Source organism: Oncorhynchus mykiss, chromosome 6 (assembly GCF_013265735.2).
Source record: "Oncorhynchus mykiss isolate Arlee chromosome 6, USDA_OmykA_1.1, whole genome shotgun sequence".
NCBI classification, from domain to species: domain Eukaryota; kingdom Metazoa; phylum Chordata; class Actinopteri; order Salmoniformes; family Salmonidae; genus Oncorhynchus; species Oncorhynchus mykiss.
Genome location: NC_048570.1, coordinates 62,197,732 through 62,213,777, shown reverse-complemented (window position 1 = coordinate 62,213,777; position 16,046 = coordinate 62,197,732). Strand labels below are relative to the sequence as shown.

The 16,046-nt window shown below is 40.2% G+C and overlaps 8 non-coding genes across 8 annotated transcripts; all 8 read left to right on the top strand.

Annotated features, from left to right (window-relative positions):
• Positions 1-104: 104 nt before the first annotated feature.
• On the top strand, positions 105-177 carry trnaf-gaa. The gene has a single exon. It is a non-coding gene; the product is annotated as a tRNA-Phe (tRNA).
• Positions 178-457: 280 nt separating this feature from the next.
• Positions 458-530, top strand: trnaf-gaa. Its single transcript has one exon. It is a non-coding gene; the product is annotated as a tRNA-Phe (tRNA).
• Positions 531-913: 383 nt separating this feature from the next.
• On the top strand, positions 914-986 carry trnaf-gaa. Its single transcript has one exon. It is a non-coding gene; the product is annotated as a tRNA-Phe (tRNA).
• A 3,909-nt stretch (positions 987-4,895) lies between these two features.
• trnaf-gaa lies at positions 4,896-4,968 on the top strand. Its single transcript has one exon. It is a non-coding gene; the product is annotated as a tRNA-Phe (tRNA).
• A 3,656-nt stretch (positions 4,969-8,624) lies between these two features.
• trnaf-gaa lies at positions 8,625-8,697 on the top strand. The gene has a single exon. It is a non-coding gene; the product is annotated as a tRNA-Phe (tRNA).
• A 280-nt stretch (positions 8,698-8,977) lies between these two features.
• Positions 8,978-9,050, top strand: trnaf-gaa. Its single transcript has one exon. It is a non-coding gene; the product is annotated as a tRNA-Phe (tRNA).
• Positions 9,051-9,433: 383 nt separating this feature from the next.
• On the top strand, positions 9,434-9,506 carry trnaf-gaa. The gene has a single exon. It is a non-coding gene; the product is annotated as a tRNA-Phe (tRNA).
• A 3,909-nt stretch (positions 9,507-13,415) lies between these two features.
• On the top strand, positions 13,416-13,488 carry trnaf-gaa. Its single transcript has one exon. It is a non-coding gene; the product is annotated as a tRNA-Phe (tRNA).
• Positions 13,489-16,046: the final 2,558 nt, after the last annotated feature.

The following is a 16,046-nucleotide window of genomic DNA, read 5'->3' as shown; positions in this document are numbered from 1 at the left end:
CATTTGTCACTCGCTGTTGGAGAAAGATTAATAGAAAATAATCATGATCCTAAAGTCAGCAGAATACACCAGACAGCCAACCACACCACAACCACTTTAAGGTGGCCGAAATAGCTCAGTTGGGAGAGCGTTAGACTGAAGATCTAAAGGTCCCTGGTTTGATCCCGGGTTTCGGCAGGAACAGTTTTTGCGAGAGGTCTACATTTGGTTCGTGACATTAAGGAGCCGATAAGATCTTCATTGTATACAACATAAGCTCGTCCCCTCCACCTATTACCAGATAGACTGAAGATCTAAAGGTCCCTGGTTCGATCCCGGGTTTCGGCAGGAACAGTTTTTGCGAGAGGTCTACATTTGGTTCGTGACATTCATAAAAAATAACGTGTGCGTGATTACTCCATCCAGGTGGAGGCATTTGTCATTCGCTGTTGGAGAAATATTAATAGAAAATAAGGTGGCCGAAATAGCTCAGTTGGGAGAGCGTTAGACTGAAGATCTAAAGGTCCCTGGTTCGATCCCGGGTTTCGGCAGGAACAGTTTTTGCGAGAGGTCTACATTTGGTTCGTGACATTAAGGAGCCGATAAGATCTTCATTGTATACACCATAAGCTCGTCCCCTCCACCTATTACCAGATAGCAGAGTGGCGCAGCGGAAGCGTGCTGGGCCCATAACCCAGAGGTCGATGGCTCGAAACCATCCTCTGCTATGTATTTTACATGTGGACAATTCGGCGAAGACAAAAACAGATCATAAGATAATATAAAAAGCCTTTATGCAATAGAAATGATACCTACCATACAGTTAAGATTTGACAAAATAAAAGGATAGAAAATATCCTAAAGTCAACTAAATCAATTAGACAGCTAACAAGACACCTTAGAAAATAATGAGAAATAATATTTTAGCAGGATGGCCGAAATAGTTCAGTTGGGAGAGCGTTAGACTGAAGATCAAAAGGTCCCTGGTTCGATCCCGGGTTTCGGCAAGTGTTCATTTTGCGAGACTTCTAAATTTGGCCTGAAACACAGGTTCAAAGGGTACATTTAGTTGGGAGATTATGGGTTGGACAAAACCCTGAACTCTCCTCAACTCCTCCACCCTTTCTCCGTGACCCAACCTATACTCAGAGGATTTCATATTATTCTGTATGTATATCAAAGATACTCCATTTAATATGATATGTTACATTTCATATTGTATGTATTATTTAGGAATGTCCATCATCCATTTCATATGATATGAATTACAATTTGTATGATGTTAAGAATTTCCAAAACGTACAATACATTACAAATTAGCAACATGTACAATATGTTAAGATTTTGCTAAACGTATGATATGCTACGAATTCCAATTTGTCTTTCACGTCTGACTCAATTTGTTTTAATGACATTACACATTTATTTTGGGATCCAACACTGTAAACGTAATTTAAACTTTTTCAAAAGAAGGCGAGAGAGGACACAGAAGAGAGGACGCAGGACTTGAGCAAATCTAATTGAGAAAAGGCCAACAGAGGAGTGGCCGTCCCGACTCGATAGCCTTCTCCCAGAGAGGAAGCACAAGAGTATCCTCCTACCTGAGTCCTTCGCAGAAGAGTTTTGAGATCCGCTACACCCCCTATGAATCAGCTGTTTTTTACTGGGAGGAGAAAAGCATGCAAATATTTAAAAACAATATGCTACATATCCTTTTATCGATAAAATGTCTAGCACAACTAGCTACTGTACATGTATTTGTACTACTTTACACATTTAATTTGTGATTAATCCCATGTAGCCTAAATGTAATTTGCATAATGATGCTTGAGTGAAGGAGTCTCATTTCCTTCAAGCACATTTGTTTCCACATTTCCTGCTCTCCTTGATAGATGATCGGAATAGTTTGTCACATTATCATCAAAATAATCTGTCAGCCCCAATATTTCCATACTAAGCTGAAATCATTGTGTGATTTTATATTAGGCCTTTGTTTTGTCACACCCAGCTAGCTAAAATTAGATACTTTGAAATTACTTCACCAACGCTACAGCTAGCTAGCTGTTGATATTGAATACACATGCACTTACTTATGCTTGTGTGTTGTGTGTTCTAATGTGCTGAGCAAGTTGAGATGTTAGCTAAAGGTTAAACACTATTAATTTAATGTTCCAACTAAACATCCGATCTGCTCACTGTGATTAAATGTTACATGTTATAGTCATAATTACAAATAGCAGATATGAAGCGGCCCACCTTCAAAAAGTTGCCAGATGGGAGCCTTGTCCTGAAAGACACCAGCCTTTATCCGTTGTATGTGCCCTCAACACCTGTGCCCTGCTGGGCCTCTGTCCGAGCCCTCGAGGCCTGTGTCTGGCTGGGCGTTACCCTAAACCTAAGCTAGCCCTTTAATCTAACCCTTACCATAAACCTTCAACCTAACTCCTAACCTTAACCCTAACCTTTATTCCTAACCCCTAGCTAATGTTAGCCAGCTAGCTAACATTTGTAACTTTTGTATGATTGTAATTCGTAACATATCATTTGAAATGGATGATATGCATCCAAAAAACAATACCAAATAGATGTATCAGATTTACGTACAGAATAATATGAAATGCTCTGAGACCATGTTGCTGTCTGTGATCTCCACATGTGTGCCCGGTTGGGCTTCTGTCCATGCTCCATGACTATGCTCGGCTGTCCCTCAGTCAGCCCCCAGTCCTCCTTACTATTTTTTAAGCTTATACAGCATCATTTTTCATGTATTTATTACTCAACAGTATTCTCTCCTTCTTCTTAATTCACTCACAAAAGCCCTTATCTGTCACGCCCTGACCTTAGAGAGCCGTTTTATTTCTCTATGTGGTTAGGTCAGGGTGTGATGTGTGGTGGGCATTCTATGTTTTCTGTTTGTATGTTTTTGCCGGGTATGGTTCTCAATCAGGGACAGCTGTCTATAGTTGTCTCTGATTGGGAATCATTCTTAGGCAGCCTGTTTTGCCACCTTAGTTGTGGGTAGTTGACTTTGTTAGTGGCCTGTATAGCCCTAGTAAGCGGTGTGGTGTTGGTTCTTGTTTTTGTTTGCGACATTCAAAATAAAAAGAAATGTACGCTCACAACGCTGCACCTTGGTCCGGTCATTTCCCTGATGACGTTCGTGACATTATCTGAATGCTCTAATCACATTTTGATCTATTAATGTCAGTCTTTGAATGCTCCATTGTATAAACTACACCGAATAATAATATAAACGCAACATGCAACAATTTCAAAGATTTTACTGAGTTACAGTTCATATAAGGAAATCAGTCAATGTAAATAAATTCATTAGGCCCTAATCCATGGATTTCACATGACTAAGAATACAGATATGCATCTGGTCACAGATACCTTTAAAAAAAAAGGTAGGAGCATGGATCTGAAAATCAGTCAGTATCTGGGGTGACCACCGTTTGCCTCATGCAGTGCGACACATCTCCTTTGCATAGAGTTGATCAGGCTGTGGCCTGTGGAATGTTGTCACACTACTCTTTAATGGCTGTGTGAAGTTACTGGATATTGGCGGGAACTGTAACACGTTGTCGTACACGTTGATCCAGAGCATCCCATACATGCTAAATGGTGACATGTCTGGTGAGTATGCAGGCCATGGAAGACCTGGGACATTTTCAGCTTCCAGGAATGGTGTACAGATTCTTACGACATGGGACCCTGAATTATCATGCTGAAACATGAGGTGATAGCGGCAGATGATTGGCATGAAAATGTTGGCTTATGGTAGAGAAATAGCTCAGTTGGGAGAGCGTTAGACTGAAGATCTAAAGGTCCCTGGTTCGATCCCGGGTTTCGGCAGGAACAGTTTTTGCGAGAGGTCTACATTTGGTTCGTGACATTAAGGAGCCGATAAGATCTTCATTGTATACACCATAAGCTCGTCCCCTCCACCTATTACCAGATAGCAGAGTGGCGCAGCGGAAGCGTGCTGGGCCCATAACCCAGAGGTCGATGGATCGAAACCATCCTCTGCTATGTATTTTACATGAGGACAATTCGGCGAAGACAAAAACAGATCATAAGATAATATAAAAAGCCTTTATGCAATAGAAATGATACCTACCATACAGTTAAGATTTGACAAAATAAAAGGATACGTTTGTTTTCAAAGAATGCGTTAAAATTGTATTTGTAAGCAATACTTATATAATATATCAACTATAAAGTATGAATGGGTGAGTTAGACCACATTAATATTGCGTCATCCTGAAGGGTAAGTGCAAATTTGATGTGTTCACTACCACCCTCTCATGGACAATGGATAAAATAACACGTCATTTTATCTGAGTAGTTCTAGAACTTCCATTACACATTGAGAGCCTGTGTCTGTTAGGAAGAAGACTCCAGATCAACTGAGGCTCATTTTCGTAGCTGTCGTCAGTAATTGGGTTAGCCTAATTTGAACAAAAATTCTAATTGAAAGTATGTGTGAGTTTGTCAGGGGACCAGCAGGTGGACGCTTCAAAAATAACGTGTGCGTGATTACTCCATCCATGTGGAGGCATTTGTCACTCGCTGTTGGAGCCGATAAGATCTTCATTGTATACACCATAAGCTCGTCCCCTCCACCTATTACCAGATAGCAGAGTGGCGCAGCGGAAGCGTGCTGGGCCCATAACCCAGAGGTCGATGGATCGAAACCATCCTCTGCTATGTATTTTACATGTGGACAATTCGGCGAAGACAAAAACAGATCATAAGATAATATAAAAAGCCTTTATGCAATAGAAATGATACCTACCATACAGTTAAGATTTGACAAAATAAAAGGATAGAAAATATCCTAAAGTCAACTAAATCAATTAGACAGCTAACAAGACACCTTAGAAAATAATGAGAAATAATATTTTAGCAGGATGGCCGAAATAGTTCAGTTGGGAGAGCGTTAGACTGAAGATCAAAAGGTCCCTGGTTCGATCCCGGGTTTCGGCAAGTGTTCATTTTGCGAGACTTCTAAATTTGGCCTGAAACACAGGTTCAAAGGGTACATTTAGTTGGGAGATTATGGGTTGGACAAAACCCTGAACTCTCCTCAACTCCTCCACCCTTTCTCCGTGACCCAACCTATACTCAGAGGATTTCATATTATTCTGTATGTATATCAAAGATACTCCATTTAATATGATATGTTACATTTCATATTGTATGTATTATTTAGGAATGTCCATCATCCATTTCATATGATATGAATTACAATTTGTATGATGTTAAGAATTTCCAAAACGTACAATACATTACAAATTAGCAACATGTACAATATGTTAAGATTTTGCTAAACGTATGATATGCTACGAATTCCAATTTGTCTTTCACGTCTGACTCAATTTGTTTTAATGACATTACACATTTATTTTGGGATCCAACACTGTAAACGTAATTTAAACTTTTTCAAAAGAAGGCGAGAGAGGACACAGAAGAGAGGACGCAGGACTTGAGCAAATCTAATTGAGAAAAGGCCAACAGAGGAGTGGCCGTCCCGACTCGATAGCCTTCTCCCAGAGAGGAAGCACAAGAGTATCCTCCTACCTGAGTCCTTCGCAGAAGAGTTTTGAGATCCGCTACACCCCCTATGAATCAGCTGTTTTTTACTGGGAGGAGAAAAGCATGCAAATATTTAAAAACAATATGCTACATATCCTTTTATCGATAAAATGTCTAGCACAACTAGCTACTGTACATGTATTTGTACTACTTTACACATTTAATTTGTGATTAATCCCATGTAGCCTAAATGTAATTTGCATAATGATGCTTGAGTGAAGGAGTCTCATTTCCTTCAAGCACATTTGTTTCCACATTTCCTGCTCTCCTTGATAGATGATCGGAATAGTTTGTCACATTATCATCAAAATAATCTGTCAGCCCCAATATTTCCATACTAAGCTGAAATCATTGTGTGATTTTATATTAGGCCTTTGTTTTGTCACACCCAGCTAGCTAAAATTAGATACTTTGAAATTACTTCACCAACGCTACAGCTAGCTAGCTGTTGATATTGAATACACATGCACTTACTTATGCTTGTGTGTTGTGTGTTCTAATGTGCTGAGCAAGTTGAGATGTTAGCTAAAGGTTAAACACTATTAATTTAATGTTCCAACTAAACATCCGATCTGCTCACTGTGATTAAATGTTACATGTTATAGTCATAATTACAAATAGCAGATATGAAGCGGCCCACCTTCAAAAAGTTGCCAGATGGGAGCCTTGTCCTGAAAGACACCAGCCTTTATCCGTTGTATGTGCCCTCAACACCTGTGCCCTGCTGGGCCTCTGTCCGAGCCCTCGAGGCCTGTGTCTGGCTGGGCGTTACCCTAAACCTAAGCTAGCCCTTTAATCTAACCCTTACCATAAACCTTCAACCTAACTCCTAACCTTAACCCTAACCTTTATTCCTAACCCCTAGCTAATGTTAGCCAGCTAGCTAACATTTGTAACTTTTGTATGATTGTAATTCGTAACATATCATTTGAAATGGATGATATGCATCCAAAAAACAATACCAAATAGATGTATCAGATTTACGTACAGAATAATATGAAATGCTCTGAGACCATGTTGCTGTCTGTGATCTCCACATGTGTGCCCGGTTGGGCTTCTGTCCATGCTCCATGACTATGCTCGGCTGTCCCTCAGTCAGCCCCCAGTCCTCCTTACTATTTTTTAAGCTTATACAGCATCATTTTTCATGTATTTATTACTCAACAGTATTCTCTCCTTCTTCTTAATTCACTCACAAAAGCCCTTATCTGTCACGCCCTGACCTTAGAGAGCCGTTTTATTTCTCTATGTGGTTAGGTCAGGGTGTGATGTGTGGTGGGCATTCTATGTTTTCTGTTTGTATGTTTTTGCCGGGTATGGTTCTCAATCAGGGACAGCTGTCTATAGTTGTCTCTGATTGGGAATCATTCTTAGGCAGCCTGTTTTGCCACCTTAGTTGTGGGTAGTTGACTTTGTTAGTGGCCTGTATAGCCCTAGTAAGCGGTGTGGTGTTGGTTCTTGTTTTTGTTTGCGACATTCAAAATAAAAAGAAATGTACGCTCACAACGCTGCACCTTGGTCCGGTCATTTCCCTGATGACGTTCGTGACATTATCTGAATGCTCTAATCACATTTTGATCTATTAATGTCAGTCTTTGAATGCTCCATTGTATAAACTACACCGAATAATAATATAAACGCAACATGCAACAATTTCAAAGATTTTACTGAGTTACAGTTCATATAAGGAAATCAGTCAATGTAAATAAATTCATTAGGCCCTAATCCATGGATTTCACATGACTAAGAATACAGATATGCATCTGGTCACAGATACCTTTAAAAAAAAAGGTAGGAGCATGGATCTGAAAATCAGTCAGTATCTGGGGTGACCACCGTTTGCCTCATGCAGTGCGACACATCTCCTTTGCATAGAGTTGATCAGGCTGTGGCCTGTGGAATGTTGTCACACTACTCTTTAATGGCTGTGTGAAGTTACTGGATATTGGCGGGAACTGTAACACGTTGTCGTACACGTTGATCCAGAGCATCCCATACATGCTAAATGGTGACATGTCTGGTGAGTATGCAGGCCATGGAAGACCTGGGACATTTTCAGCTTCCAGGAATGGTGTACAGATTCTTACGACATGGGACCCTGAATTATCATGCTGAAACATGAGGTGATAGCGGCAGATGATTGGCATGAAAATGTTGGCTTATGGTAGAGAAATAGCTCAATTGGGAGAGCGTTAGACTGAAGATCTAAAGGTCCCTGGTTCGATCCCGGGTTTCGGCAGGTACAGTTTTGGCGAGAGGTCTACATTTGGTTCGTGACATTAAGGAGCCGATAAGATCTTCATTGTATACACCATAAGCTCGTCCCCTCCACCTATTACCAGATAGCAGAGTGGCGCAGCGGAAGCGTGCTGGGCCCATAACCCAGAGGTCGATGGATCGAAACCATCCTCTGCTATGTATTTTACATGTGGACAATTCGGCGAAGACAAAAACAGATCATAAGATAATATAAAAAGCCTTTATGCAATAGAAATGATACCTACCATACAGTTAAGATTTGACAAAATAAAAGGATACGTTTGTTTTCAAAGAATGCGTTAAAATTGTATTTGTAAGCAATACTTATATAATATATCAACTATAAAGTATGAATGGGTGAGTTAGACCACATTAATATTGCGTCATCCTGAAGGGTAAGTGCAAATTTGATGTGTTCACTACCACCCTCTCATGGACAATGGATAAAATAACACGTCATTTTATCTGAGTAGTTCTAGAACTTCCATTACACATTGAGAGCCTGTGTCTGTTAGGAAGAAGACTCCAGATCAACTGAGGCTCATTTTCGTAGCTGTCGTCAGTAATTGGGTTAGCCTAATTTGAACAAAAATTCTAATTGAAAGTATGTGTGAGTTTGTCAGGGGACCAGCAGGTGGACGCTTCAAAAATAACGTGTGCGTGATTACTCCATCCATGTGGAGGCATTTGTCACTCGCTGTTGGAGAAAGATTAATAGAAAATAATCATGATCCTAAAGTCAGCAGAATACACCAGACAGCCAACCACACCACAACCACTTTAAGGTGGCCGAAATAGCTCAGTTGGGAGAGCGTTAGACTGAAGATCTAAAGGTCCCTGGTTTGATCCCGGGTTTCGGCAGGAACAGTTTTTGCGAGAGGTCTACATTTGGTTCGTGACATTAAGGAGCCGATAAGATCTTCATTGTATACAACATAAGCTCGTCCCCTCCACCTATTACCAGATAGACTGAAGATCTAAAGGTCCCTGGTTCGATCCCGGGTTTCGGCAGGAACAGTTTTTGCGAGAGGTCTACATTTGGTTCGTGACATTCATAAAAAATAACGTGTGCGTGATTACTCCATCCAGGTGGAGGCATTTGTCATTCGCTGTTGGAGAAATATTAATAGAAAATAAGGTGGCCGAAATAGCTCAGTTGGGAGAGCGTTAGACTGAAGATCTAAAGGTCCCTGGTTCGATCCCGGGTTTCGGCAGGAACAGTTTTTGCGAGAGGTCTACATTTGGTTCGTGACATTAAGGAGCCGATAAGATCTTCATTGTATACACCATAAGCTCGTCCCCTCCACCTATTACCAGATAGCAGAGTGGCGCAGCGGAAGCGTGCTGGGCCCATAACCCAGAGGTCGATGGCTCGAAACCATCCTCTGCTATGTATTTTACATGTGGACAATTCGGCGAAGACAAAAACAGATCATAAGATAATATAAAAAGCCTTTATGCAATAGAAATGATACCTACCATACAGTTAAGATTTGACAAAATAAAAGGATAGAAAATATCCTAAAGTCAACTAAATCAATTAGACAGCTAACAAGACACCTTAGAAAATAATGAGAAATAATATTTTAGCAGGATGGCCGAAATAGTTCAGTTGGGAGAGCGTTAGACTGAAGATCAAAAGGTCCCTGGTTCGATCCCGGGTTTCGGCAAGTGTTCATTTTGCGAGACTTCTAAATTTGGCCTGAAACACAGGTTCAAAGGGTACATTTAGTTGGGAGATTATGGGTTGGACAAAACCCTGAACTCTCCTCAACTCCTCCACCCTTTCTCCGTGACCCAACCTATACTCAGAGGATTTCATATTATTCTGTATGTATATCAAAGATACTCCATTTAATATGATATGTTACATTTCATATTGTATGTATTATTTAGGAATGTCCATCATCCATTTCATATGATATGAATTACAATTTGTATGATGTTAAGAATTTCCAAAACGTACAATACATTACAAATTAGCAACATGTACAATATGTTAAGATTTTGCTAAACGTATGATATGCTACGAATTCCAATTTGTCTTTCACGTCTGACTCAATTTGTTTTAATGACATTACACATTTATTTTGGGATCCAACACTGTAAACGTAATTTAAACTTTTTCAAAAGAAGGCGAGAGAGGACACAGAAGAGAGGACGCAGGACTTGAGCAAATCTAATTGAGAAAAGGCCAACAGAGGAGTGGCCGTCCCGACTCGATAGCCTTCTCCCAGAGAGGAAGCACAAGAGTATCCTCCTACCTGAGTCCTTCGCAGAAGAGTTTTGAGATCCGCTACACCCCCTATGAATCAGCTGTTTTTTACTGGGAGGAGAAAAGCATGCAAATATTTAAAAACAATATGCTACATATCCTTTTATCGATAAAATGTCTAGCACAACTAGCTACTGTACATGTATTTGTACTACTTTACACATTTAATTTGTGATTAATCCCATGTAGCCTAAATGTAATTTGCATAATGATGCTTGAGTGAAGGAGTCTCATTTCCTTCAAGCACATTTGTTTCCACATTTCCTGCTCTCCTTGATAGATGATCGGAATAGTTTGTCACATTATCATCAAAATAATCTGTCAGCCCCAATATTTCCATACTAAGCTGAAATCATTGTGTGATTTTATATTAGGCCTTTGTTTTGTCACACCCAGCTAGCTAAAATTAGATACTTTGAAATTACTTCACCAACGCTACAGCTAGCTAGCTGTTGATATTGAATACACATGCACTTACTTATGCTTGTGTGTTGTGTGTTCTAATGTGCTGAGCAAGTTGAGATGTTAGCTAAAGGTTAAACACTATTAATTTAATGTTCCAACTAAACATCCGATCTGCTCACTGTGATTAAATGTTACATGTTATAGTCATAATTACAAATAGCAGATATGAAGCGGCCCACCTTCAAAAAGTTGCCAGATGGGAGCCTTGTCCTGAAAGACACCAGCCTTTATCCGTTGTATGTGCCCTCAACACCTGTGCCCTGCTGGGCCTCTGTCCGAGCCCTCGAGGCCTGTGTCTGGCTGGGCGTTACCCTAAACCTAAGCTAGCCCTTTAATCTAACCCTTACCATAAACCTTCAACCTAACTCCTAACCTTAACCCTAACCTTTATTCCTAACCCCTAGCTAATGTTAGCCAGCTAGCTAACATTTGTAACTTTTGTATGATTGTAATTCGTAACATATCATTTGAAATGGATGATATGCATCCAAAAAACAATACCAAATAGATGTATCAGATTTACGTACAGAATAATATGAAATGCTCTGAGACCATGTTGCTGTCTGTGATCTCCACATGTGTGCCCGGTTGGGCTTCTGTCCATGCTCCATGACTATGCTCGGCTGTCCCTCAGTCAGCCCCCAGTCCTCCTTACTATTTTTTAAGCTTATACAGCATCATTTTTCATGTATTTATTACTCAACAGTATTCTCTCCTTCTTCTTAATTCACTCACAAAAGCCCTTATCTGTCACGCCCTGACCTTAGAGAGCCGTTTTATTTCTCTATGTGGTTAGGTCAGGGTGTGATGTGTGGTGGGCATTCTATGTTTTCTGTTTGTATGTTTTTGCCGGGTATGGTTCTCAATCAGGGACAGCTGTCTATAGTTGTCTCTGATTGGGAATCATTCTTAGGCAGCCTGTTTTGCCACCTTAGTTGTGGGTAGTTGACTTTGTTAGTGGCCTGTATAGCCCTAGTAAGCGGTGTGGTGTTGGTTCTTGTTTTTGTTTGCGACATTCAAAATAAAAAGAAATGTACGCTCACAACGCTGCACCTTGGTCCGGTCATTTCCCTGATGACGTTCGTGACATTATCTGAATGCTCTAATCACATTTTGATCTATTAATGTCAGTCTTTGAATGCTCCATTGTATAAACTACACCGAATAATAATATAAACGCAACATGCAACAATTTCAAAGATTTTACTGAGTTACAGTTCATATAAGGAAATCAGTCAATGTAAATAAATTCATTAGGCCCTAATCCATGGATTTCACATGACTAAGAATACAGATATGCATCTGGTCACAGATACCTTTAAAAAAAAAGGTAGGAGCATGGATCTGAAAATCAGTCAGTATCTGGGGTGACCACCGTTTGCCTCATGCAGTGCGACACATCTCCTTTGCATAGAGTTGATCAGGCTGTGGCCTGTGGAATGTTGTCACACTACTCTTTAATGGCTGTGTGAAGTTACTGGATATTGGCGGGAACTGTAACACGTTGTCGTACACGTTGATCCAGAGCATCCCATACATGCTAAATGGTGACATGTCTGGTGAGTATGCAGGCCATGGAAGACCTGGGACATTTTCAGCTTCCAGGAATGGTGTACAGATTCTTACGACATGGGACCCTGAATTATCATGCTGAAACATGAGGTGATAGCGGCAGATGATTGGCATGAAAATGTTGGCTTATGGTAGAGAAATAGCTCAGTTGGGAGAGCGTTAGACTGAAGATCTAAAGGTCCCTGGTTCGATCCCGGGTTTCGGCAGGAACAGTTTTTGCGAGAGGTCTACATTTGGTTCGTGACATTAAGGAGCCGATAAGATCTTCATTGTATACACCATAAGCTCGTCCCCTCCACCTATTACCAGATAGCAGAGTGGCGCAGCGGAAGCGTGCTGGGCCCATAACCCAGAGGTCGATGGATCGAAACCATCCTCTGCTATGTATTTTACATGAGGACAATTCGGCGAAGACAAAAACAGATCATAAGATAATATAAAAAGCCTTTATGCAATAGAAATGATACCTACCATACAGTTAAGATTTGACAAAATAAAAGGATACGTTTGTTTTCAAAGAATGCGTTAAAATTGTATTTGTAAGCAATACTTATATAATATATCAACTATAAAGTATGAATGGGTGAGTTAGACCACATTAATATTGCGTCATCCTGAAGGGTAAGTGCAAATTTGATGTGTTCACTACCACCCTCTCATGGACAATGGATAAAATAACACGTCATTTTATCTGAGTAGTTCTAGAACTTCCATTACACATTGAGAGCCTGTGTCTGTTAGGAAGAAGACTCCAGATCAACTGAGGCTCATTTTCGTAGCTGTCGTCAGTAATTGGGTTAGCCTAATTTGAACAAAAATTCTAATTGAAAGTATGTGTGAGTTTGTCAGGGGACCAGCAGGTGGACGCTTCAAAAATAACGTGTGCGTGATTACTCCATCCATGTGGAGGCATTTGTCACTCGCTGTTGGAGCCGATAAGATCTTCATTGTATACACCATAAGCTCGTCCCCTCCACCTATTACCAGATAGCAGAGTGGCGCAGCGGAAGCGTGCTGGGCCCATAACCCAGAGGTCGATGGATCGAAACCATCCTCTGCTATGTATTTTACATGTGGACAATTCGGCGAAGACAAAAACAGATCATAAGATAATATAAAAAGCCTTTATGCAATAGAAATGATACCTACCATACAGTTAAGATTTGACAAAATAAAAGGATAGAAAATATCCTAAAGTCAACTAAATCAATTAGACAGCTAACAAGACACCTTAGAAAATAATGAGAAATAATATTTTAGCAGGATGGCCGAAATAGTTCAGTTGGGAGAGCGTTAGACTGAAGATCAAAAGGTCCCTGGTTCGATCCCGGGTTTCGGCAAGTGTTCATTTTGCGAGACTTCTAAATTTGGCCTGAAACACAGGTTCAAAGGGTACATTTAGTTGGGAGATTATGGGTTGGACAAAACCCTGAACTCTCCTCAACTCCTCCACCCTTTCTCCGTGACCCAACCTATACTCAGAGGATTTCATATTATTCTGTATGTATATCAAAGATACTCCATTTAATATGATATGTTACATTTCATATTGTATGTATTATTTAGGAATGTCCATCATCCATTTCATATGATATGAATTACAATTTGTATGATGTTAAGAATTTCCAAAACGTACAATACATTACAAATTAGCAACATGTACAATATGTTAAGATTTTGCTAAACGTATGATATGCTACGAATTCCAATTTGTCTTTCACGTCTGACTCAATTTGTTTTAATGACATTACACATTTATTTTGGGATCCAACACTGTAAACGTAATTTAAACTTTTTCAAAAGAAGGCGAGAGAGGACACAGAAGAGAGGACGCAGGACTTGAGCAAATCTAATTGAGAAAAGGCCAACAGAGGAGTGGCCGTCCCGACTCGATAGCCTTCTCCCAGAGAGGAAGCACAAGAGTATCCTCCTACCTGAGTCCTTCGCAGAAGAGTTTTGAGATCCGCTACACCCCCTATGAATCAGCTGTTTTTTACTGGGAGGAGAAAAGCATGCAAATATTTAAAAACAATATGCTACATATCCTTTTATCGATAAAATGTCTAGCACAACTAGCTACTGTACATGTATTTGTACTACTTTACACATTTAATTTGTGATTAATCCCATGTAGCCTAAATGTAATTTGCATAATGATGCTTGAGTGAAGGAGTCTCATTTCCTTCAAGCACATTTGTTTCCACATTTCCTGCTCTCCTTGATAGATGATCGGAATAGTTTGTCACATTATCATCAAAATAATCTGTCAGCCCCAATATTTCCATACTAAGCTGAAATCATTGTGTGATTTTATATTAGGCCTTTGTTTTGTCACACCCAGCTAGCTAAAATTAGATACTTTGAAATTACTTCACCAACGCTACAGCTAGCTAGCTGTTGATATTGAATACACATGCACTTACTTATGCTTGTGTGTTGTGTGTTCTAATGTGCTGAGCAAGTTGAGATGTTAGCTAAAGGTTAAACACTATTAATTTAATGTTCCAACTAAACATCCGATCTGCTCACTGTGATTAAATGTTACATGTTATAGTCATAATTACAAATAGCAGATATGAAGCGGCCCACCTTCAAAAAGTTGCCAGATGGGAGCCTTGTCCTGAAAGACACCAGCCTTTATCCGTTGTATGTGCCCTCAACACCTGTGCCCTGCTGGGCCTCTGTCCGAGCCCTCGAGGCCTGTGTCTGGCTGGGCGTTACCCTAAACCTAAGCTAGCCCTTTAATCTAACCCTTACCATAAACCTTCAACCTAACTCCTAACCTTAACCCTAACCTTTATTCCTAACCCCTAGCTAATGTTAGCCAGCTAGCTAACATTTGTAACTTTTGTATGATTGTAATTCGTAACATATCATTTGAAATGGATGATATGCATCCAAAAAACAATACCAAATAGATGTATCAGATTTACGTACAGAATAATATGAAATGCTCTGAGACCATGTTGCTGTCTGTGATCTCCACATGTGTGCCCGGTTGGGCTTCTGTCCATGCTCCATGACTATGCTCGGCTGTCCCTCAGTCAGCCCCCAGTCCTCCTTACTATTTTTTAAGCTTATACAGCATAATTTTTCATGTATTTATTACTCAACAGTATTCTCTCCTTCTTCTTAATTCACTCACAAAAGCCCTTATCTGTCACGCCCTGACCTTAGAGAGCCGTTTTATTTCTCTATGTGGTTAGGTCAGGGTGTGATGTGTGGTGGGCATTCTATGTTTTCTGTTTGTATGTTTTTGCCGGGTATGGTTCTCAATCAGGGACAGCTGTCTATAGTTGTCTCTGATTGGGAATCATTCTTAGGCAGCCTGTTTTGCCACCTTAGTTGTGGGTAGTTGACTTTGTTAGTGGCCTGTATAGCCCTAGTAAGCGGTGTGGTGTTGGTTCTTGTTTTTGTTTGCGACATTCAAAATAAAAAGAAATGTACGCTCACAACGCTGCACCTTGGTCCGGTCATTTCCCTGATGACGTTCGTGACATTATCTGAATGCTCTAATCACATTTTGATCTATTAATGTCAGTCTTTGAATGCTCCATTGTATAAACTACACCGAATAATAATATAAACGCAACATGCAACAATTTCAAAGATTTTACTGAGTTACAGTTCATATAAGGAAATCAGTCAATGTAAATAAATTCATTAGGCCCTAATCCATGGATTTCACATGACTAAGAATACAGATATGCATCTGGTCACAGATACCTTTAAAAAAAAAGGTAGGAGCATGGATCTGAAAATCAGTCAGTATCTGGGGTGACCACCGTTTGCCTCATGCAGTGCGACACATCTCCTTTGCATAGAGTTGATCAGGCTGTGGCCTGTGGAATGTTGTCACACTACTCTTTAATGGCTGTGTGAAGTTACTGGATATTGG